General features: G+C 44.0%; 1 protein-coding gene across 4 annotated transcripts in view; it reads left to right on the top strand.

Annotated features, from left to right (window-relative positions):
* Nucleotides 1-4,739: 4,739 nt before the first annotated feature.
* Nucleotides 4,740-24,845, top strand: part of HDAC4 (histone deacetylase 4) — a 277,155-nt gene continuing 257,049 nt past the window's right edge. For 3 of the 4 annotated variants that reach the window (XM_068138157.1, XM_068138155.1, XM_068138153.1), the window contains exon 1: nucleotides 4,740-4,854. The gene's annotated coding sequence lies outside the window, so the exon portion shown is untranslated. Of the gene's footprint in view, nucleotides 4,855-5,479; nucleotides 5,501-24,845 lie in introns of those variants that run through there. The other variant, XM_068138154.1, reaches the window with a different exon arrangement.

The raw sequence follows: 24,845 nt of genomic DNA, 5'->3' as shown, positions 1-24,845 counted from the left end.
GAGCAGTCTCTCTATCATATAAAGGTACAAGAAGGACTCCCAGCTGAAGTAAAATTCACCAGGGAAAAAAACAAGAAAAAAAGGTATGTCAGAGGAAACAGTTGGAGTGCGGTGAGGTAAATTTAACATTCTCTGTTCCATGACAGTCTTAAGTCTGGTTGGTTTGCTGGGGCTTTTTTTTTGATGGAGAAAGGAGTAGATAGTATGCTGTAGGAAGGATGCAGAACAGATGGGAGTGGGAGATAAAGCAAAGAAGGTGGCTGGCGGGAGAGAAGTATTAGGGAGAGCAACAATGGCAAGTAACTGATTGGGAGGAAGAAGAGAAAGCAGTTATCAGGTGGAAACTCACGTTTAGGCTTGACCCCCTCCAAAGAAACAAGTGGCACTGGCACTTGGTGTAGGTTTTTGGTAGCTAGGTTCTTGAGGAAGTTTCTGCTGTCTTTCTTCTTAACTAGATACTCTTTTTTTGGCCATGGAGGTGGTGGGAGCAGCAGGCTAGCATGGAAAGCTCAAGCACTCAATTTTACTTTCACCAGATCCATGTGACTAGAGAGGGAAATTAGCTGGAGTGTTGTGATGGCTGTTTCCTGCTTAAGAACATAGAAAACGGTACCATTCCTGACAATCAAGAAGCAGAGTTCAGCTAAAGATGAGGTGGAGGTAGGCGGGAAGTTCTGTAATTGCTTTTTATTTAAGTCTTTATGAATTAGCTCTGCCAATTTTAAAAAATATATTTATTTTTTACTTCAAATGGTTTCTAAGTAAACTTTTCAGCTGCAATGACAGTGAAACCAGATGAGGCTATACACAGTTGGACGTAACATATAAGAATAATACTTTCTCTTCTGAATCTCTAATTTGCATGAACAATGACAAGGTTTAATTTTCTGTCATTATGCACAGGTTAGCCTAGACTGGGTATTAATAGATACACATATTCACACCCACAACCACTAGTATTGCATCAATCACATCTTGAAGATCAAACTTACACTTCATGGCAACTTTTAGGGCATAATTTTATTCTCTGATTTCCTTTTTTAAAAAAAAACTACTTCATCAATGCAGAAAGAATTGGAGACAAGCAACACAGCCAGGCAAGTAACCTCTGCAGTTTGTAGCCAAGAGAATGCCTGGAGTAACCCGGCCCTTAGTGTTGAGGATATGGGAACAGGGGACATGGGTAGAGGACAGAAGTAGGGTCCCTCTGGGGTCTGTTACATTTAGAAGCTGCAGTGACAACTTAGGCAAAATGTTTCTAACTCGTGCATGACCAAACCATCTGCCAGCTGTCCTAGAAATGAGAGGCCACATGAGAGGGGCTGGCTGCCCACAGGTGGGTCCTACACTGACGGCTCCTCATTAGGTCTACTGAGGAACTTGTAGCCTTTGCAAATATTGCCTTATCAGCCACACAGATGGCATTAGTAAACTCCTAGTCCTAAAGCACTTACACAGAAATATCTCTTGACACTTTAATTTAGGAAATGATGCATACATACATAAGCACCTACATGTGAACACACAACCTGGCCCTGCATAAAGGTATGAGGAAACCCAAAACCTCACCAACCAGAGAACAACAAACAAGCCCACAAGCCAATATAGGCTAAAAATGAAACAAGAAGTGCTTCAACTTTATGCAGAACTGGTGCTCTTCTTGCCAGTGGTGTTCTTAGGTTCATATTAGAGACAGAATCTTCTCAAGCTTCAGGTCTTCTCCAAGGCAGGCCATGCTGCCTGTATGCTTGAGCTGAGAATAATCAAAGTATAATGTTTGTTGTAAGCTGAAAGTAGTAAATTAATCCCCTTGAAAAATAAAGTAAGGCTGGAAAACTTAAGTTAATAGGTTGTTTTTGCTGATGGAACTGTCAAGATTAATTCTGCCAAGACCTGACCACACTGCTCGCAGCATGGGAAAAAAAGCAAGTGTAGGGGTTAGATCAATATGGCAAGGGTATTTAGATAGGTGGCCCTTTCAAACGGAAATGTAATTGCTAAACATCTCAAAAAGGGGAAAAAAAAGGAAAAAAAGAAAAAAAAACCAGTGTGTGTTTACTACCATGTGTACGTAAATGCTGAGAGAGGGACAAAGCTCCCAGAATTTATGTAAATCCAGACAGCTGAACTAGAAGAGTTCATTTTTGTTTAATGAAAACCTGGAAATTTAAAAACAATTTACCAAAAGCCAGGTAATCAAAACCACCAGAAGAGTGCTGGGATGGCTGCCTACAAACAGGAATGTCGTGTTTCATATTGTCTTAGTAGAAACTACTTGAAAGCTAAGCAATGAGCTCCCATGTATTTAATTGTCTATGACCATGTCATAGTGACTGCACTCTAGGGCCCTGGCTGCTACCAGAGGTGTGAAACTGGATGACTGTGCCCACAGGACTGGTACCCTTAACTTCCGTAACTCTGTGTAAGCTAAGAGCTCCATCTTTGTGAAGTACAAGAAGCCTCTGCAAACTGTACTTGGATGGGGGAAGAGGTTTAAACACTGTGCAGGTGGATTTCACTTCAGACAGAATGGAACTGAATAGAAAAGGGGTGATCTCCCTTCTTGGACCACCATGGCGGCTTACCTTCAACACAAAGTTAACAGCCACTACAAAAAAGGGAGTAATAATATTTGATGTACAGGTATAAGGTGTAACACAGGAAGTTCCACCTCAACATGAGGACTTCTCAGGATATCAGGTAGTGATAGGACTAGGGGGAATGGAATGAAGCTGGAGGTGGGGAGATTCAGGCTGGATGTGAGGAGGAGGTTCTTCACCATGAGAGTGGTGAAACCCTGGAATGGGTTGTCCAGGGAGGCGGTCGAGGCCCCGTCCCTGGGGGTGTTTAAGAGCAGGCTGGATGAGGCTCTGTCCAGCCTGATCTAGTGTGGGGTGTCCCTGCCCATGGCAGGGGGGTTGGAACTAGATGATCCTTGTGGTCCATTCCAACCCTGAATGAAACTATGAAACTATAAACTATGAAACTTCTCTCCTGTGATGTTTGCAGAGCACTGGAACAGGCTGCCCAGAGAGGTTGTGGAGTTTCCTTCTCTGAGACTTTCAAAACCTGCCTGGACGCGTTCATGTGTGGCCTGCTATAGGTGATCCTGCTTTGGCAGAGAGGTTGGACTGGTTTTGCCCTAGAGGTCCCTTCCAACTCCTGTTGATCTATGGTGTGGGGCTATTTGACACTTTTCTTGACCATTCTATCACGCAGCCTGAGAGTTATCTAATGCATCTCAGGCAGGATATTCTCATCAGTGCATGCCTCATTGGTATCCTCAGTCTGAGCTTTCCACTATCAGCTGATGTACAGATGCTAAGATATTTTGCTTCCTGTGATATGAAACATTTGCAGGGGTCACTGCTTAGTTTCAAGCATTGTGCTAGTTGTCGGTAAAACAACAAAACACAAGTGAAATGAGAGTTATGCCACAGGCTTGGCCAATCAAGAAACTGCAGCTACAAAAAAGACTTGACAGTTCAATAGAGTAATTCTTCAGAAAAGAGAAAGATCAATTATATGTTGAATGGTTGCTAGGAAAGCATGGGTAAAGGTATGTATGCTGAACACTTTTTTTTTTTTTTCCCCAGGGAAAGATTCTGAACTATGTTCTTCCCATTTTTTTTTTCTATCTTGAGTTGGCTGTTTTCTATGAAAAAGTGTACTCAGAAGCTATTTTTACAGACAATAAAAAGGAGTGGGCTCTTCTGTGCAGAAAAACTGACAAAGAAAATTCATATTCTATTAAAATATTGTATTTCTACCATGGGTTGATTTTTTCCTATGGTATTTCTAGTTAATTAATCTCCAATAGCACCCTGTGCATCTAAGAATTCCTAGTTTCAGGTATATCAAAATATCTAATGAAAGACAACAGAAGAATGTAGAACTTTTTTGTTTATAAGGTAAAGAATTAACTTCTAAAGAATGCATCACTGATAACTGTTTCTCACTGGTTCTGTCCTCCATTTCATGTTTCCCATAGTCAAATTAAACTAGATTTGAGTACCCTGGCGTTCCACCTGTGGACCGAACTGTATGCAGCAGTGTTCAAGGAGAGACAGGAGAAGAGAGGAGTTTGCTGCACTTGAATGTCATTCAAGAGCCAGCAGACCTCCACACAGTGGAGGGCTCTTCGCTGCGTGCTGGTCCTCAGACACACGCGGCCACGAGGCGCCGAGCGGAGGACAAAGTCATTGGATGGAAGGGGACGGTGCTAAGCAAAGGCTCTATTGAAGTCCTGGCTCCCCTCCAACTGGTCCTACAGGCCAGCATGTGAGCGCGCAGACGGGATGCTGGTGTTTTGCCCAAGCTGGCAACGGAGGATCCCTGCCTACCTGGGACTTCAAGGCTGAGGGGTTCCAGCCTGCCCGGCGGAACCAGTTTGGATGTACAAGCCTTGCTGCGGGCTCCCATCTCTCCTCCTAGACCGGCTGTTCCGGCGAGTGCCGGCTTCCCCCGCCGCCGGCGGAGATGCTGCGCGCCCAGCGCTGACATGGCCGCCGGCTGCTGGAGCCCCCAACTCGCGATGTCGCCTAGGCGATGGGCCGCGCTCCACGGGGCGGGGTCTAGGGGCAGGGCGGGGCCTGATTGGTTCCCTTCCCCCCACGCCCCCGCCGGGATGGAAGAGGTGGAGGGGGGAAAGGAAAAAAAGCGCTGTGGCTATAAATAAACCGCGCTTCCTGATTGGCCGGAGGGAAAAATGGTTGCACCACGTGACTCTCCATCTAAAAATTCCAAGATGGCGGATCCCGTCACGGGCTGAGTCCGTTGGTGGCGTGCGCGCCGCGGTGTCCGCGCCGAGGCCATCACCGTCACAGATTCCCCGCCTCGGCTGTCGGTACTCAGGTCAGTACGCGGCGCCTCTCCGCCTCCCAGCGCCAGGCCGCGCACAGCGCCGTACGGCTGCCCGCGGTGCGGCCCCTTTAAGGCCGCGCGGTATTCTGCCCCTCGGCCTTTGATTGCAATGAGGCCTCTCGCGGCCGCCGGGTTCTTCTGAAGAGCGGTGGCTGTTTTCTCTTTGCGCTCCCACCGTGGAGCGCGGTGGGTTCCGGAGGGGGAGGTGATGAGCATCTCCCAGCACCAATCGGATTCGCCTCATGCCCTCGTGGCGGGTGGATTTGAGCTGCTCGGCAGCTCTTGCTGCGGCCTGATTGGGCGATGAGCTCGGCGGGGCGTGGCCGTCGCGCGCCTTCACTAGGCATGGGCGTAAGCCGCGCGGTGGGCGGGGCGCAGGGCGTGGCGGGCAGCACTCCCGCCCATTCAGCGCGCCGGGCCTCCTAGGCGCTCGCGTTTTTGTGAATGAGGTGGGCGGAGCGGACGCCATCGCAAGCTCCACCCCTCCCCCTATAGCCCCACCCCGCCCGTCCTTCTCGAGCGGCCGCGGCTCCTCCCTCTAACCCCCCCTTCCCCCCCCAACCCCCCCCCCCCGGCGAGCAGCGCCGCCGCCGCCTCGGTGCTGCGCGGGGCTCGGCGGGGAGCGATGCGAGCAGCAGTGAGTGCCTCGGGCGGCAGCCGGGCCGGGCTGGGCCGAGCCGGGGGCGCGGGCTGTGGCGAGGGCGTGGGCCTGGGGGCGGTGGCGGGGCGAGGGGGCTGGCCGGTGCGTTGGGGCTGGCGCGGCGGCCCTGCGGCGGAGGCGACGCCCGCGGCGGGGCCCTGCAGCGCCGAGCGGACTGCGGCCCGGGGTCGGTTCTTTCCTTCCCCTTCCCGGGAATAACGCGGGACTTGGAAAGTTTCTGTTGGGGTCGGCTCCGCCTGCGGCCCCACCGGAACGCGCTTCACGCCGGGCCCGGGGCTGCCTGATGGGGCAGAGGCTCTCGGGCTGGGCCAAGGAGGTCTCACTGACCCCCGGGACACCACAAAACCAATAAGAAATGTTTTTGGTGTTTTTTTGGTGTGTTTTGTTTCGGTTGGTTTTGTTTTTTTTTTTTTGTTTTGTTTTTTTTTTTTTTAACTAGGAGAAGAAGCCGGGGGGTTTTCTTCTCAGCATCACCGGGCTTTTTGGAAGTCCTAGGGTAACACTGGGCTGCGAGGGAAGATGACAGGTCCAAGCCGAGGCAGGGCTCGGGCTTCGGTCGCAGGCTATGACTTCTTCCCTCAAAATACGCATTTTGGGGAGCTGCTGGTGGTGAATCGAGAGCGTGTGCCCTTCCTAAATGTGAAGTGTTGGCTTGTGCGACGAGAAATTAACAATAAAAAAAAAAAAAGCTTCTGGCTTCTGCTGCGTTCGGAGGAGCGCGAAGGGAGGTGTTGCTGAGCAGTTGTGTGTGGGTTTTGCTGCAGGAATTTATCAGGAGAAATGCTGTGCGATTTCGGCTCCTTACGTGTTATCTTTTTGAGTGTTTGTGGGGTGGGGAGCGCAGCAGGGCATCTTAAGCAAGCAAATGTATTTACATAACAATTATTTGACATTATAGCTCGGTGCGGAGTGTCATTTAAAGGGAAGTAAACCTGTCCTTTATTCAAAACACTTGCGTAATTGTTTTGTGCAGCATTTGGAGATAGTGGAAGGTTGGGGTTTTTTTTCGGTTGCTTGCTTGTCAATAGTCTCCTCTGGAAGATTTGCATAAATTAGGATTGTGAGTCCAACTGCTTGTTTTCTGCCCACGAGAGCGGATTTCACTTTACAGGCTTGCCTAATATTCCAGACTGGATTATAACTCTACAAATGTTCCCAAGAAGTGAGATCTGTGTTGGAAAGGTGTGGGTGGTTTCAGGATGTGAAAATCCCTTGTAAATTTGGGATGAGGCATGCGGCTCAGGGTGGTGGAGCAGGGTGCAGGCACTCTCAGGTGTTCTCCATTGCTTCTCAACAAGGATACCCAGGCAGTTTGATTTCCTGCTTGTTTTAAACAGCTGTATTCTGTGGACTTTATAATGCTAATTTGAGACTAAAGAGAGGGAGCAAGCATTATTTTGGCCCTCTGCGCTACAGTGAATTTCACTGTTGAGTGAATAACCTCCTTGCAAATGCATTTTGATTTACTGGTGTTATGTTCTCTCAATAAGTGGGACTCACGCTGTATTTGCTGCTGTCAGAATGCTTTTGGTTGTTGCCAAAAGCTACCTGGAGTTAATTATCCGAATTGGCCTTTTTTTTTTTTTTTTATGGCAACATTTTTAAAAGCTAAGGAGCTCTGAAGTTTATATAATAATCTGGCTCTTGGCAAGGTTTGGGGTTTTTTTTTTTTTGTGTAATGCGGTCCGTCGCGGCACTGAGTTTTAATCTTTTCTGATGTTACTGCCACCGCTGTATGGAGTTTTCAGCCTAAAAGCTGCTGTTGTCACTCCACAGCCTCTCTGAAAGAGTTAAGAGGGCACTGAATTAAGAAAGCTCAGCTGCTTGTATACAAATATACAGCAATTACAAGGCAACAAAGTTATTGCAGAATCCTACTGTAACCATGGCAACATGTTCACTCAATTACATTTGGAAATGTAAAATGCCACCCAGTTAGAAAGAGTAAGTTTTAGCGACTGCAGATTTTCTGTATAAAGCAAAATGTGTGGCTTTCCAGGTTTATATGCTTTGCTTTATCTTTGGATGGCATGTTTTAGCATGTGCATCTGAGAATTTCTGTTGCTGGTATTAAGCTGTGCCCTTGTTTGTCTGGACTTAAGGGGGGGGGGGGAGGGGGAAATCCCCATATTTTTGAGTCTTTAAAATTCAACTTTGTTACCCTGTAATTTCTCTGGTTGTGTTTCAGGAATAGGCTTTAAAAAATAGGCAGATTAGAAAATGCATAGAATACATTCTGAAAATTACCTCAGAATAGCAGAGGAATTTGTCATTTACTTAATGGGATGGCAGCGTTGAAGAAAAGCATATGTGTGGCATGAAAGCTTTTATTCCTTTGGGAGGAAATGTTTGTTGAGCAGTCACTGTTCATGTAGTGCTATCTCCAACAGACTGTGCTAAAGTAGAGGAAAACTGGCAGGTGTGAGCTACTGAAGCTTTGCTCAGCACCAAGAGTGAAGAAGTTCTCAGGAAGCCTAGGGCTTATGCTTCAGCCCCAAGTTAGTAGATAGCAGGTTTCGTATGCCAAAATGCTGATGTGCAATGCAGATTAACTCCTTAGTGGGAGTTAATTTCATTTATTGCTTGCCTTTTGATGGTGGCTTACTAGGAAAAAAGAATAAAAGCAGAAAAAGTAGTTTATTGCCCAAGCTGATGTCTGTGTTGGTCATGATGCAGCTTTCTGCTTCAGCAAAGCTGTGTTTCACAGGCAGTGTCCCATTAATGCAGAAAAAGGGAAAAACTCAATGCACTTAAAATGATTGGGCTACAAGTGATACCTTTACAGATAACTTCTTCAGAAGCTCATTGATTTTCAGGTATCTAGTGTGGTGGGTAACCTAGTAACAGGGGCTGATAGGAGAGGTTTGGGTGGATGCAGATTGCAGTGGATTGTCTTGAAGAAATGCATTCTGCCCAGATCTTCATGGGCTTGAATTTCAGGCTGCCTCCCAAGACCTTGGATTATCTGGATTGGGAAAGATTTGCAGGTGACATGGACCTCTGTTAGATTATGGATGATTTTGGAAGGAAGCTCTGTCCAACCTCTTGGGTCTTTCTGCTTTCACCTTGAGCAGGTAGATCGCCCATCTTGTGGTTTGCACATTCCTCAAAAGCAGCAGCTTGAGCAAGTATAACCTCCTGCTCCCATTGCAGATGCTTAATTTTCCCTTCACCTTCTACCATGGGCAGAGGTGGAGGCACAGGACCTTCCTCTTTATAGACTGCTGAAAAGGTGGAGTTGATCTCTGTCTTTAGCTTTAAATTGCATGTTCAACTGCAAGGGTGAGGAGTAGAACTTGTTAAAAATAAAGGTTAAAATTGAGCAGGAGTTCATGGTTAGAGATCAGGAGGCCAACCTAATCTAACTGAAATGTCTTAGTGCTTTCTAGGGAACAGGCTTTTAAAGCCATCTTAAGGTGCATCTGTGTTTCAGAAACTTGGTGCCAATGCCTAAAACTTGTCCTCTAGGGTGATTTACAGGTTCTAGGTCTGATGAAGGTATACATGAAGGTGCCCAAACACATTTGAAACAAAATGTTGAGACAAACTTGCCACTGAATGCATAGTATATTATAGGATCAGATGTTCTAGATCAAAATTCTTCCATCTCTGATAGCTGAGAATAGTCAAGAACTTTTAAAATTGTTTGTTCACTAATATGCTTGTCAAATAGCTTGTCCAAAAAGGGCTTAGTGTGTTGAGTGTCCCTTAACACGTTTCAGCCTTACGTTGAGAAAGGCAGACTGATAATTTAAAGTGGAGTGTTTGTGTTCTTGATCAGCTGAGTATTGCATATGCTCCACGAAAGACTACTGGCTTCATTTTTGGCACTTCTGGATTGCTTGAAGTGTTTCTCTAATGCTTGTATGTCATACCTTACCTTTGTGAGGTTGCCATAACTGGTTGTCCTCATGTTTTCCTAAGCATAGTGTGGATCTGTCTGAGTTGTGGTGTGCATTTCTGCTAATGTGATGCTCTCTTCAGGGCTTGGAAACCTGAATGCTTGCTGCCCAGGTATGCCAACTTAATCTTGGGGTTAAAACATTTATTTGATGTCCTCTTCCAGTTAAAGAAGTGATAGTATTACACGCCTTGGCATTCTATGTGTTTGTATTTACTGGAAATAAATACTCCTTGGCATTGTGTGTGTATATATATGTTTACTATAAAACTCCAAACCCTTGGGACCATATTTTTGCTTGCCTTGCATCTCTGGTTGAGTACACATGGTAACATTACCCAAATAGTTTATTTGCTGAATAGTGTCTGTTGCTCGCCAGTTCCAAATGGCAAAGCTTGTCACAAACCACAAAGAAATATTAATTGAATGTTATTTGGACAGCAATATTGATATTCACTAAATATTTGGCAAGTATTCTTGACTTTTCTTGCTGACTTCTTTGATAATGCCTTCTGATACTTCATTGTCCCTCCAGTTCACCTTTAGCTGGTTTCCAACTATCCTATTGTTTTTCTCTAATATTTTTCAATCATGCTACCTAGTCTACAAGGCCAACCATTGGGTTTAAATTTTATCAGACTCCTGGTGTAATCCTTTGAGTTTGTGCTTTTTTTTACTAGACAGAGAAGCTGTCAGGATGTGCCTCATTACTGAGTTCAAACCTGCTTTCCAGTTTTGAGTCCACTTACCTAATGGATAGCTTCTATTTTCCATTTACCTTTGTCTCCAGGTTCCCCAGGTCCAAGCATGCCAACAATTCAAAGCATTGAAAGGGACCTGATTCACTTCAGCCTGCTTGCTGATTTCAGAGGTCTGGGTAGGGGAGGGAAACCTTGTGGAAATACGTAGTTTTGCCTCAAATTGTTTAAGCTTTAATGATTAGAAACATGACAATATTGTTACCTAGTAGAAAGGGTAAATAGTCTTCTAAAAAAATAAAAGCTATATGTGGTGGGGGAGGAAATGCATTTTAGCATTTTGATTTGATTTAGATTGTCTCATATGGATCGTTCTTGTATTCAAGTTCTTGGATGAGGGAACTCCTGAGACCACTCTAGTAATTAATGCCACTTGCATTTTGATTGTGGTATGCAGAAAACTGAAGTGGGCTAGGTTTACTTTATCCTGCAGTGGACCATGTTGATAAGGCAATATATAACAGATGATTCATGAAGTGATGCTTGTCACTGCCAGGAGTGCTTGAATAGCAAGCAGATTTTGGGCAATGCTTCTTCAGAAAGATTTGGGCAGTTGAAACTGAGCGGAGGAGAAGAAATAAATATGCACTGTCTTTCTGGCTATCTTAAAGGATCTGCCTCACATAACTTAGAAGAAGCTTATAGAAGATAAGTCTGGGTAAAATAGGGTAGAGATGCAGGAAAGCACACAAAGGTTATATAATGATGCTGAAAAAAGGAACAGTTAGGAAAAGACTAAAACGTCTTTTGGAAAGGTTCTGTGGTTTTCCTTTTGCATGGAATTACAGCTTGGCCTTGGTTTTTTTTTTTATGGCATTCATTACTAGACACATCTTCAACAACTTCATGTTTTTTTCTTCATGTTTTCCTATTGAATATTACCTTAGAACAGTTTGATCAAAATCTGCTTCAAACTGCCATCTACTAGTGCAGAGGAACATGTGTTGACCTGTGGTCATGGGCACTCTTAGCTGTTTGCTCTCATTAAGTGATTGCACCTTTGTTCCCCATAATGAGAAGTGTTGAAAAGTAAGTAAGTTAGTAAGAATCCTTTCTCACTTGGTTAAGATTAGGTGTATGTAGGGTGGTTTTTCAATTTTATTTATTTATTTTAACCCCCTCCACTCTTAAATGTCCTCCAGGCATCCAGAAAGAAGCTGGAGATTTACTGGGAGGAGCTGGAAGCTGAAGACTGTGTGCAGCTGATGTGGCTTCTGCAAGGCCTGGGGAAGGAAGAGCTCCTTTCTTTGGGGCATCAGTACAGTAGCTTGGACCAATCCATAGGATATGATGCAGTGTTACTCTGGCAGCATGTTGCTCATGGGGTGAAGGCAACTAGAAAAACTTAGAGCGAGTTCTTCAGCTCTTGGTGTTGCCGACGTGACTTGCTCGAATGGCAAAGTGAAGACTCTGCCTTGGGTACAGTCTGAGTGGGTTTGTTGATGTGTTCACTCTCTTGTCTTCTTTCAAGTTTGGTTTCCTATAGAACACTCATGGAGGAGTGTATCTGTATGTTTTATCACAAGGCTGTAAGTTTCAGTAGTCACAGGATAAAATAACATATAGGCAATGTATAGGAGATTGGGTGCTGGCTGCATGGCAATGTATTGTTTTAAATGATCTTTTGAAGTGTGCCACACTCTCATTCTGGTGAATGCTGACATCCAGTTGAACTTAACTCCATGTATCTTTTATGAGTAGTGAGGAACTTTAATATTTCACCTGTAGGAAGTAATTCACTTTATTAATTTTTCTGAAGAACTGGTACTTTAATGAGGTGTCTGTCAGTAAGACTTAATTACTGTTAAATTCTGTGAACCTTAGTACACTGTGACTTGCTCTATGCAAAATCAAAGTCCATTTGTCAAACATGATAGCATTAGTTTGCTGATCTAATTTGGGTTAACTTGAATTTGGGCAATAACAATTATTCATAACTGGCCTGTTGTTAGTCCTAGTTAGCAGGATTTTGCAGGGCCTTGTCCTTGCCTGAACTGGTACTGCTTTGTCCTTTCTGCAGTTGTGTGTGGGGACACTGGTAGGAAGGTGTAGTGGCATCACAACTGTGTCCACAGGTAGCAGGTAAGGTAGAATAAGCAGTTACTCAAATTTACTCTTCAGGATTAAAGATAAATGAGCACATGATGCTGTTTCCCTCCCTCCTAGGGTTTTCCAAGTTGTCTTATTGGTGGGATTGTGAGCTCAAGGTGTGCAGTTGGACTTGATGATCTCAGAGGTCTCTTCCAACCTCAACAGTTCTGTGATACCCAGTTGAGTTTTCATTTTAGTTCAGTGAAAACCTGTAGCTTTCACAGCATTCTCTCTTCTCAGTTAATATATTTGTACTGTGTTGCTTTTTCCTAGTATGCTAAAGGAGCTTACCTTGCATTTGCTTTGTACAGAAATTTTCGCGTTAGTTCTGGTGTCATGTTGACAAAACTTCACATCTTATTTGCATCACTCCAAGAAAGGGATCCAAAATGTAAGCCTGAAACAATGTATTAATTCTGTTGTATGCTGTTCCCAAAGAACGTTGAGAAAGGGAGTGTCGTTCAAAGCTCCATGTTTCCCCATAGGAGCTACAGGTATCTAGTTTTTGTTAGTGTTTGTTCTGGATTCTGTTAAAATGCCCAATACAGGTAGTTCTAGCAGAAAATGTGGAGCTGTGAGATTTGAGGGTTTTGCCTTTTTTTTCCCCCTCAACGTGCATGAAAGGGAAGTGTTAAGTGATGAAAACCTGCTATATTAACACCTTTAAATAATGAGGATTCTGAGTAATGGAGTAGTCTGTCAGTTTCAGCTTGAGAGCTTGGTAGCTCAAAGCAGTAAGAAGGGAAGAGTTTCTATTCTGGAAACGTGGTGGCAATGGGGCAGGTACCTGTGAATGCTGTAAGATGTGGAAGGTGATGGGATGGGACAGAAGATGGGCTATTTGCCTTAACTTTGAACTACTGTAGCTCTAACTACAAACAAATAAGGATGTAAAGATTATTTAACTCCCAAAGACTATTTAATTATTAGTCCCAAAGACTAATTCCCAAAGATTATTTAATGCCCAAAGTAAAAAGGGAAGACCTATGGTACAGGCTATTAGGCAAGAGAGGTTCTAGAAGAACTTATAAGTGAAGCTGAGCATTCCTGCAGGCTGAATTGTATTTTAGAGCACTGAGCAATTGGAAGTCATTTCTTCAAATGGAAAAAGAGTTGCTTCTTCAGCCAGCATAAACTTAAAAAAAACCCCCAAACCTAAAAAAAAATATAAATAATTCTGTACTTCATGCTTTACCTGAATCAGGAGGGCACTTCTCTGAGTCATTGCATGAATGGGGTAGTAGGACTCACCAAGGCTGGCCTGGATAATCACTCTGCTGGGAAGCCTGGCTTCTTCCTTGAGATTTTTTTGTGGAAGAAAAGAACACAGACAACTTTATGGAGTATCTCAGTAGATACCAAGTCATGTTTCTTGTGGAGGTCTTAGGGGAGGGAATGAGTAATGGCACATTCTATAAAACTGGAGAGAGTGCAGTAAGGTGCCATTTTCTTCTGCCTTGTGCCCAAGGAAACAATGCAGTTTCTAAGTGCAGTTTTTGCTGCTATAACATCTTTGAGAGCAGTGGAAGAAATGACTTCTTGTGGTGCTAACAGGATCTTTGTTGGGTTGCTGCTAAGCACAGCCCTTTCTTGCTCCATGTGCAAAGCAAGAAGCCTGGTGTGTTGCTACTGTCTTCTGCTGTTACTCAACAAACCAACCCCTGGATTTCTATTAACCTCACCTCTGCCACGAGTTCACTGAAGTTCTCCAAGTTTAGTTCTCTTGGTTCTGGTCTTACTCAGTAGCCATATCATGAAGCAAGGCCTGGATGTGTTTGATAGTGAGTGTTGCTCAAAACTTTGTCTTGTCTTCATTCTGTGATGAAGAGGAAGGGAAGGCAACATGAGGAGGCCACAAAGACGTATATTTGAATCTAGTGTTAGATGTCCTGCTGAGTAACTGATCCTTTCAGTGGACTGGAACAGGAATGGGTTACTGTGATCTGCATTTGCCTTTCGTTTTTCCCCTTACCTCCTTGATGTAAATGAGCCTCCTAAAAATAAACTATTTTCCACACAAATTCTGCTGTGCAATTCTCAAGACTGATTTTCATTTGATTCCAACGGCATTGCTTAATTTGGGAGAAAATTTTATTTACTTACTCCCCCAACTCTTACCTACTGTCAGACCCAGTTGGAAGGCTGAGTTTGAGTGAAGAACTGCCACTCACAGGATTTTTAGCCTGGAAGCATGATCAAAGGAGGAGGGAAAGGACTAGAAGTAAACAGCAGGATATTTATTCTAATTGCATCTGGTAGATACCAAATGCTTCCTTGGGAGCTGTACACACCTATCTTTCTATTGGGCTTCTCTTTATCCCTGTACAGAATTCAGTGCTGTGCACTGCAGTGAAGACAAGCTGTTGCCTCATCTGCTCCATGTGCCTTGAACAGAGCATTTGATGATGGGCTTAATCATAATTGTGAATGAAATCTTAGCATTAGGGAAAAAAAAAACCCTGCTTGCGTGAATAAAAACTACTAACTTGTGACACAGAATAGTAATCTGTGCTTTTGCATTATAAATGATGAAGCCTAAGATAATGCAGAAGATATTCCTGCATCAGTGGACAAAAAGGCTTATGTTGATATACATGCTGATGTGATTTCAGAGCAAATTGTAGCTCTGGTACGGGCTACTGTGAAGAAGATGGCCTTGTAAGTTTAAATTGTGTTCATGAGCACATGCTGTGAATCACTAAAAATAGAGAATACTTTTACTGTGCAGTTTAATGAGCAATCCATGCTGATTTTGCAGGGGGGTTACACAGGTCACATCGGCTTCTGTCGTTTGCTGAGGTTTCCTGTACTAGGTTATACTTTGTAAACAGAAATAGGTGGGAATGGTACCTGATCAATCTGATTCTTGTCTCTGGCCTGTGGCACTGCAAGTGTGTTCTCTTTAGGGAGTGGATTGAATCCGTCTCTGTGCACACACGTGGAAAAGCAAAGCATCATCTGCTCTTTCGATGGAGAAGTGAATGACAGGAATCCCTTTTGGGAAATCCCTTTTGGTTCCCTTCCAATCTAAGCCATTCTTTGATTCTATGGGCTGATCTTTGTGAACTGGTGGGTAGTCTGGAGCTGGCAATGTGGAGCAGTTATAGAGTACTGCAGTGAGTGCCCAGGGCTTGACAGTGGTCCTGGGTTGCTGATCTGTAGCTAGTACCAATTTTCTATGATCATCAGACCAATTATTGACAGTATTAGAAATCTCAGCTGAATTCAGTTGGGCACTGAAAGTGTTCTGCTTCTGGTCTTTGCTGTAAAAATGCTGGTCTAAAAATAAACTGACATACAGGGATGCTCAGAGCAGGGGAGCAAATGAAGAACTTCTGCACAGAACATAAGGCAGGGCTCTTGGCTGATTGCAGAGATGGTATCACAGACTAATGGTGACCATGGCATGAGTGAGGTCAAGGCAGGAAAGTTTTGCACAAGGTAATAATTCCGTTGTAAGGGGAGAAGGAAGTAAGAAAGCTGAAACTCTGAGATACTCATCAACTTCTTCCATAAGCCAACTAGTAGCTGGCTTGCCATGCTTCAAAGGGTTCGTGCCATAAAAGCCCAAATAGCAATTGGGTGAGGAATATTACACTCCAGACATTAAATCCTGTACCAGCTAAATGAGACTGTTCTTGTGCAAGTCCTGTTAGAAATTGGGTTTAAGACCGCATAGACAGTACCAAAACCCATTGCATTTGCGTTTAATTAGTTATTCACCTCATTTAAAATGACAGAAACCCCAAGCAACTTGACACAGGCTCTCTAATGATAGAAATGAGAGCAGCATCTTTGCATGGGGCTTATCACCTCTCCTTGTGAGAAGGATATCCAGTTATTGTATACTTTCCATTCCTAGATCTTCCCAAGTGCCATTATGAATGGCATTCCCCACATTCTTTCCTTTGCTGGAAGGAGCTGATCAAGCTGGGAGGTTGGGAGGCACAGTGGAAGCTGAGAGACAGCCAAATGAACCAGCGCTTGAGCTTTCTTTTTCCTCTTCTAAGGATATTGCCAGTGTGGTACTCTCTCAGTCTCAGGAGTTTGGTATGCACATCTGATCCTCCTTGCTGCCTTTTTGCTCCATTAAGCTATACATAAATATGGGGGGGGGGGGGGGGGGGAAGGGCAATAATTCTTGGCAATAATTGAGGCTTTTGCTGTAAACTGTCTGCATTCCCTGGGGGGTGAGGTCTCTTTTTATGAAAATCTATTCTGGGTTCAGGATGTTTGACAGTTTCTCTATATGACTACCTTCAGGTTTTTTCATTTTTGATGGTGTAAATGAGCAGACTGATGTGTGTGCTTCCAAGTACTCAGGTGGGGATTTTTATTTTTCTTTTTTCTTAAATCAAAATAATCTCTTAAGCATAGTGGGGACTGATGAAGCTTGCGTTCCTAGTATTGCAACACAAGGTGCTCTCTGTTCAAGGCTGTAAATATTTATCTCTTGTCAAAGCGGAGCAGTTACTATTTGGAACTGATCTGGCATGCGAAAAGATTTTCCTTAAGGAATTTGTTTCCTTTTATTTACAGTGTTATCGTATATTTAAATTTCAGGGCCTCAGTGTATAGTTTTGAGGCTCATTCTTAACACTGGCAATGAAAAACTAAATTATTGCAGCCTCTGAATACGGATAACTGAATTCTGAGCATATGCTGTAGCCAATCAACAAGCGCGGGTGTGAAATGCAAGCAAACATAAGAAAAGGTTCTAATGTTTTTTTGCAGCTGCAGAAATGAGAAAGGCTGCAAGCCCTGTCTATGTGTGCTTTCTGGCTGGTAGAGAATTTGCTTCCTGCACAGTGCTTCGGATTGCTGTGATGGAAAGAGCTTGTCTTGAGCACTGATGTTTCGTGGTCTGGCATTTTGCAATCACTTGTCTCTTCCCCTTCTCTTTGTGTGGCTCATCTTTTTTAGAGCAGCCCTTCACAAACCCCTCTTAGCTCCCCCCTGAGCAAATGTGCATTGTCGTAACTTTTCTTCAGGAGCTTCAGCGTTATGAGTGTTGCTGAGCAATCTCTTGTTAAATTGCTATCTGTTGTGTGTACCACAGGTACAGAGAGAGCTAAGAAGGGTTTTCCTGCAAGTGGGGATATTTGAATCGTTGTTGCTGGCTACAGGTCTTGCTTTTGGAGAGTTTTAGGTTGCTTTTGTCTCTCTGCAGTGGCATACATTTCTGGGTAAATTGTTTCTGTTGTGTTGTATGTAGGAAGCTTAATCAGCCTAGAAAAGTCTGGGGTTTTTTAATTATTTTTATATCTTTTGTATCTTCCCAGCTTTTGTATGTATTTATTTTTTCATACTGGCAGGTGCTGAAGTTCTCTGTGCTCATTAGGTAGATGACTTCCTTGTGTACTTTGTCTCAGAAGAGAAACCAAGGCCTGTCAAGCAGGTGTCCTAGTTGGAATAGTGGTGTGTTTTATTTTTTCCCCCTCTCTTAGGAAACAGGTTCACTGAATGAAGTAAGTTACATAAATGGAGTTCAATCCCTGCCACTGCAGAAACTTCCTTTTAAGTCTGCAAAATGCATGTCTCAGGCTATATCCAGCACTGACCTTTGAGCTTGTCTCTCTGATTCAGAGGTAGTAGGTGGATAAAATAAGATGAAAATAAAAAGAAATGCTGTCTTTGGCAGATTGTATGGCATATATGTGTGTGAAATGTATATGTGTATCTATATATTTTCCATATATATAAAGTCACTTCTCTATTTCATATTTTCTTATATATATTTATGCTTGGTGTGTGTCTCAAAATGTGAAGGACAACAGATGAGTGTCCAAGTTTTGCCTTTTTGAAACAGCTATCCTGAGTCTACCATCTGCTAACAAGTCACGTAAACTTCAGTTCTTGCTGTGTAATATTTGTCTTCAGGGATGCATGGTCAGTACAGCCTTTATTTTCTCCTCTGTCTGAAATCTGGTGTGAAATTTGCTGTTTGTGGCTTTGGGGCAACAAGCTCTTTCCTGGTTTGTGGAAGAGTTTGTAACTGGTAATTGATGCAGCATTTGTCAGGGTGATTTACAACTTTATGTAAATTCTTTATAGTACTTCCAAGTTAGAGTACTAAAATGTAAATGTCCAAAGTTATTCATAAATACTGTGTTACTGTTTTTTTTAGTAGAAACCTTTGTTCAGTATTTCCCTGAATGAGAAATAAAACTGTCTAGTTCAAAGGGAATGCTTCTGTATAGTTTAGTGCCTGACTTGTCTCTTGCTTTAATGCTTTCAGTATTTTAGCACTGCTGAAGTTGATTTTGAGTGTTACTGGCTTCTTGCACTCTTGGTAGAAATGGCTGCCTATTTGCATGTTTACTGGCTTCTGTGCAACTAGATATGTCAGCAGCCTCTGCTCCTTTTCACTTGATCTTATCTCCCCATTCCATTTCAGGAAAAAAATTCTTACAATCTCCTTCCCCTCCGCCCCAGCCTTGGAGTGTGCTTTGCATGCAGAGTGTTTTGAGGTAAAAGGGAATCATGCTTGCTTTGCAGTAGCTGTGTACTGTTGTTTGAATTTAAAAGTGGTGCTGAAATGCCATTTTTCAGACTAAATTCCAAAGGAGTTATTTGTTTCCTGTAGAGCACTGTAACTGGCTTTGCATTTCCACTGCCCTCCTACAGAAGGGGACTGGAGTGTTGGCTAGCAATGGCTGCTAGAGTTGGCTGTCTGGCCATTCTAGCATAATGTAATTTATTAATCCTTATGTTCATGGTAACACAAGATTCACTCAGATTATAATTTAAAAAATGCAAACAAAACAACAAATGACAAAACCTCAAACAAAAACCCAAACCAGCAAAACACACCCAAAACCCAGCCAACCAAACTAACAAAAAAAAATCCCAAAGATTTTGAAAGTATGTTGTGTTTCTTCCTGTTAGAGTATTCCAGGTAGCAGATTATAAACCAAAAGGACATTCTGCACAGCAGAGCTTTGGGGGTCTATTAGAAAGAAGGATACAGACTTTTTTTAGCACAGCCTGTTGTGATAGGACAAGAGGTAATGTTTTTAAACTAAAAGAGGGGAGATTTAGACTAGATAGAAGGAAGAAATTTTTTTGCAGTGTGGGTGGTAAAATGCAGGTTGCCCATAGAGGTGGTAGAAACCCCATTCTTGGAAACATTTGGGGGAGGCTGGACAGACCTCTGAGCAGCCTGATCTAGTTGAAGATGTCCCTGCTCATTGCAGGTGGTTTGGACTAGATGACCTTTAAAGCTCCCTTACAAGCCAAACCATTTTATAGTTTAACATCTTTATTGATGATCTTTAACATCTTTATTGATGATCTGGATGAGGGCATTGAGTCTATCATCAGTAAATTTGCTGATGACACCAAGCTGGGGACAGGAGTTGATCTGCTAGAGGGTAGAGAGGCTTTGCAGAGAGACCTCGACAGGCTGGACAGATGGGCAGAGTCCAACGGCATGAGATTTAACACATCCAAGTGCCGGGTTCTGCACATTGGCCACAACAACCCCATGCAGTGCTACAGGCTGGGGTCAGAGTGGCTGGAGAGCAGCCAGGCAGAGAGGGACCTGGGGGTGCTGGTTGATGGTAGGCTGAAGATGAGCCTGCAGTGTGCCCAGGCAGCCAAGAGGGCCAATGGCATCCTGGCCTGCATTAAGAACAGTGTGGCCAGCAGGAGCAGGGAGGTCATTCTGCCCCTGTACACTGCACTGGTTAGGCCACACCTCGAGTCCTGTGTCCAGTTCTGGGCCCCTCAGTTTAGGAAGGATGTTGACTTGCTGGAACGAGTCCGGAGAAGGGCAACGAAGTTAGTGAGGGGCTTGGAACACAAGCCCTATGAGGAGAGACTGAGGGAGCTGGGGCTGCTTAGCCTGGAGAGGAGGAGACTCAGGGGTGACCTTATTGCTCTCTACAACTACCTGAAGGGGGGTTGTAAACAGGCAGAGGTTGGTCTCTTCTCCCAGGCACCCAGTACCAGAACAAGAGGACACAGTCTGAGGCTGTGCCAGGGGAAGTTCAGACTGGAGGTCAGGAGGAAGTTTTACACAGAGAGAGTGATTGCCCATTGGAATGGGCTGCCCAGGGAGGTGGTGGAGTCGCCGTCACTGGAGGTGTTCAGGAGGAGACTTGACAGGGTGCTTGGTTACATGGGTTAGTTGATTAGGTGGTGTTGGGTGATAGGTTGGACACGATGATCTTGAAGGTCTCTTCCAACCTGGTTTATTCTGTTCTATTCTATAGTTCTAATGACAGCCCATCTTGAAAGCTGAGCCACTTGTTGTAGCTGAAACTGTTATCATGAACATATTTTTGGGAGCATATTTAGGTTGTTTAGGAGCATGCAAAATCCTCTAAACCAGAAGGTTGAATAAAAGACCTTGAGGTTAGGGCTATGATATTTCAAAAAGGGAGAGAGAAGGGTGAATAGAGACAACCTGGTTTAAACAACTGCTTGATTCCTGCTGAAAAAGGAACATAATATTGTGTCTATGCTGTTTAGTGTGTAAAGCCATAAATGACAGTATACATTTTAATCTAGATCATAGCAAGTTAACAGAATGTGAATCCTTGCATATATAACCTGAGGCTGTAAGGCATCCTTGAGGACACTGAACTGAAGTCTGTCTTTTCAGCTTGTGACTGTTTTAAAACCTACCTTAAAACCACCCCCTGGCAGATACTGTATCAGTCCTTGAAATATGTCCTGGTATTGGTGGCTTTATAATCCAGTTTTCTTATTTCAGGGAACAATTCCAGTTTGTCTTGCAGTGTGTGTTGGTGTACAAACAGACAAAATGGGCTATGTAAAATGTGGTGTAAATCATAATGTAATTTAACTCACTCTGAGTTAAATAGCAGCCCAGGTGTTGGAAGCAATACCTGGCAAGTAGACTCTCAAAAGTTTGATGACACCTCTCTCTAAAAGTAACCTACAAGTACTACATTAAAGGGTTTTGTCCTTTTTGCTTTGATAGTGTTACAATACAAATAAATGAGCCCAAACCCTCTCTAGGATGAGTAATGGCAGTTGTTCCTTGCTTTTCTTGCTTGTTAGCTGCAAGCTTGAAACATTTCACTGAATATTCTAGATGTTATTAAAGGGTGATGTTTGTTATTAAAAATATAACCCTCCTTAGACGAGTACAAGACAGGAATGTACATTTTTCTGGTGATTGAGTTAATCTTCTGTTCTGGCAGTGTTTGTGGCTTGAAATTGTGACTTGTAATTTACAAATGGAGCAATGAAGCAGGAGCCAATGTAAAGACATATGTTTACTTTATCTTCCCATGGGGATTGCCGCCCATTTGTTTACCTGCGGACTTGCGTTTGAAGTCTCAGCAGCAGCTTTAGCAGATAAACCAGGGACTGAGCAGCATGCTGAGGAAATGCCCAGTGCTCTGAGGGGTGGTACTGTGTGCTTCGGGATGGTCCATGGGGAGCTGGCTGTGCTGCCCGTCATGGATTATCTGCCTGCCTGATAAACCTCAGCAGTGTGTTTTAGCAAAGGTGGTTCCAAAAGGGGGAAAGAAAGGAAAAGACAAAAAGGTCTGCTAACTAACACGTCACATAATTGAAGAAGAAAATTCTAGCTACTGCTTAAAGTTCTTTACATGGCAAAATAAACTGTTGACTGAGCTTTCAGCATTCTATCAGTTATCTGAATTTCAGACTGCCAGCTCTGTCATGCTGTTACAGGTGTCTGTTAGCATCACTTTTTGTACGGTGATGATATGAGAGAAGAAAAGAGTTTCTTCCACAATTAAAAAAAAAAAAAAAGTTATATTGCACTTTAACAGCAAAGTTTATTTACTTCTTTTTCTTTTCTTGTCCAATACTATGTATCCTTTATGCCCATATAGAATAGAATAGGCCAGGTTGGAAGAGACCTTCAAGATCATCGCATCCAACCCATCAACCAATCCAACCCACCTAAACAACTAACCCATGGCACCAAGCACCCTTCAATGATGATGACTCCACCACCTCCCCAGGCAGCCCATTCCAATGGGCAATCACTCTCTCTGTATAGAACTTCTTCCTAACATCCAACCTAAACCTTCCTGGTGCAGCCTAAGGCTGTGTCCTCTTGTTCTGGTACTGGCTGCCTGGGAGAAGAGACCAACATCCGCCTGTCTACAACCTCCCTTCAGGTAGTTGTAGAGAGCAATAAGGTCACCCCTGAGTCTCCTCCTCTCCAGGCTAAGCAACCCCAGCTCCCTCAGTCTCTCCCCATAGGGCTTGTGTTCCAAACCCCTCACCAATATGTAAAGTTTGGGTTTAGGTGATGCCCTGGTTAAGATTGTTTGAGTAAGATGATATGCAAATCAGAATCACAGTGTCATCAAGGTTGGAAGAGACCTCAAAGATCATCAAGTCCAACCTGTCACCACAGACCCCATGACTAAAGCATGGCACCAAGTGCCACGTCCAATCCCCTCTTGAACACCTCCAGGGATGGTGACTCCACCACCTCCCTGGGCAGCACATTCCAATGGCAAACTACTCTCTGTGAAGAACTTTCTCCTCGCCTCGAGCCTAAACTTCCCCTGGTGCAGCTTGAGACTGTGTCCTCTCGTTCTGGTGCTGGTTGCTTGAGAGAAGAGACCAACTCCCTCCTGGCTACAACCACCCTTCAGGTAGTTGTAGAGAGCAATAAGGTCTCCCCTGAGCCTCCTCTTCTCCAGGCTAAACAATCTCAGCTCCCTCAGCCTCTCTTCATAGGGCTTGTGTTCAAGGCCTCTCCCCAGCCTTGTTGCTCTTCTCTGCACATGTTCAAGTGTCTCGATGTCCTACTTAAACTGAGGGGCCCAGAACTGGACACAGGACTCAAGGTGTGGCCTAGTAATGCATTAGAGGGACAGAGTGCAACACGTTTTTATCAGCTGTAGGAAGAGAAGCATCTTAAAAGGAGAAATGGAAGAGTGACACCTGCATCACTATGGGAAGCACCGTGCTTTGGTAACAGGATTAGTGTTCAGTGCAAAACAGAAATAGTGAAAGGTATGAAAATGTAAACTTGGAGTCCCATGATGGGTGAGGGCAACGGCCAGAGTTAAAGCTGCTTGCCGGTGGCCTGTGTTCTCTCCTGTAGTGCTCTTTTGACAAGCACAGCCTGCGCTGTGAGGCAGGCTCCGGGGAGGTGGAGTTTAGGGGCAAAAGGGGATGAGTGGTAGCTGGCAGCTGGTGTAATAAGGCTGCATTAATAGGTATTATTTTGTAGGGGATGTGTGTTATTCTAGACTTAGAAAATGGAATTGGATTGTTCTCAAAAATACAGCTTTTTGAAGGTCAGCAGTGAGTGCTTAAACCATTTAACTGGGACATGAAAAAAAATGTAATAAAGAACAGAGTTAAGTAGGTCTTTCCCCAAAAGTGTGGCCAGGGCTCACTGAGCAGATATGGGTACGCAGAGGGACCCTGCTGTCTGGAAGGTAGGTGGGCTTGTATGGTTGATATGGAAGAGGGAGCAGAGCTGTGATCTTCAGTGAGTGCACCAGTCCATCCTCTGAAGGAGCAGGAGAGTCCAGGGGAACATTCCCATCATGCTGTATAAGTCATAAATGATTTTAGTCTGCTGTTAGCATGGTAACACCTGTTGGATATGTTTTTTGGGTTTGTTTTTTGTTTGGTTTTTTTTTACCCCCTTCCAACGGAAAAAAGTAATCCATGTTACAGTTTAAAATAGTAGAATTGGAGAATGTTTTGGGTTAGAAGGAACCTTTAGAGGTCATCTAGTCCAACTCACCTGCAGTGACCAGGGACATCTGCAACTAGATCAGGTTGTTCAGAGCTGTATCCACCTGACCTGTCTCTGGTCAGCTTATGCTAGTGTTTTACTACATTTGCTGTAAAAATGTGTTCTTCGTATCTAGTTGAAATCTCCCCTCATTTAGTTTAAAACCATCACCACTTGTCCTACCACAACAGGCCCTGCTAAAAAGCCTGTCCTCATCTTTCTTATAGGCCCCCTTTAAGTACTCAAGGGCAGCAATAAGGTCTCCCTGGAGCCTTCTCTAGGCTGATTAATCCCCTCCCCTCTCTCTCATCATCTCCTCCCATGAGAAGTAGAAAATGCAGAAACCATTGTAGTATCTTTCTTTTCTGTGTCGCTGTTTTGCTGCAAACAGCACAGGGGCTACATATCCACTCAAAACTGATGCAACTTGTTTGTGGAGAGACCTTGAGGCATGTTTCTTTTGAAGAGCATGACAAAGTTCAGAACTTAAAACGCATGGTGGTGGTAGGTGGGAATGGCAGGGTGGTTAACGAGCGAGCACAGAGTATTTGGGAACGTGCATTAATTTTCTGGTTAAACTTAATGCTGATTAAAACTAGCATTGCTATCTGGTCAGTTCCAAAGGAAACAACTATCTGAAGGGAGGTTGTAGAGAGGCGGAGGTTGGTCTCTTCTCCCAGGCAACCAGCACCAGAACAACAGGACATAGTCTCAAGCTGTGCCAGGGGAGGTTCAGACTGGATGTTAGGAAGAAGTTCTACATAGAGAGAGTGATTGCCCATTGGAATGGGCTGCCTGGGGAGGTGGTGGAGTCACCATCATTGGAGGTGTTCAGGAGGAGACTTGATAGGGTGCTTG

This window comes from Melanerpes formicivorus, unplaced genomic scaffold (genome assembly GCF_026170545.1).
Source record: "Melanerpes formicivorus ecotype bairdi unplaced genomic scaffold, bMelFor1.0.p_v2 SCAF_5, whole genome shotgun sequence".
In the NCBI taxonomy this organism is placed as follows: Eukaryota; Metazoa; Chordata; class Aves; order Piciformes; family Picidae; genus Melanerpes; species Melanerpes formicivorus.
Note: the sequence above shows the minus strand (reverse complement) of the source record. Positions and strands in the feature narration are given on the sequence as shown.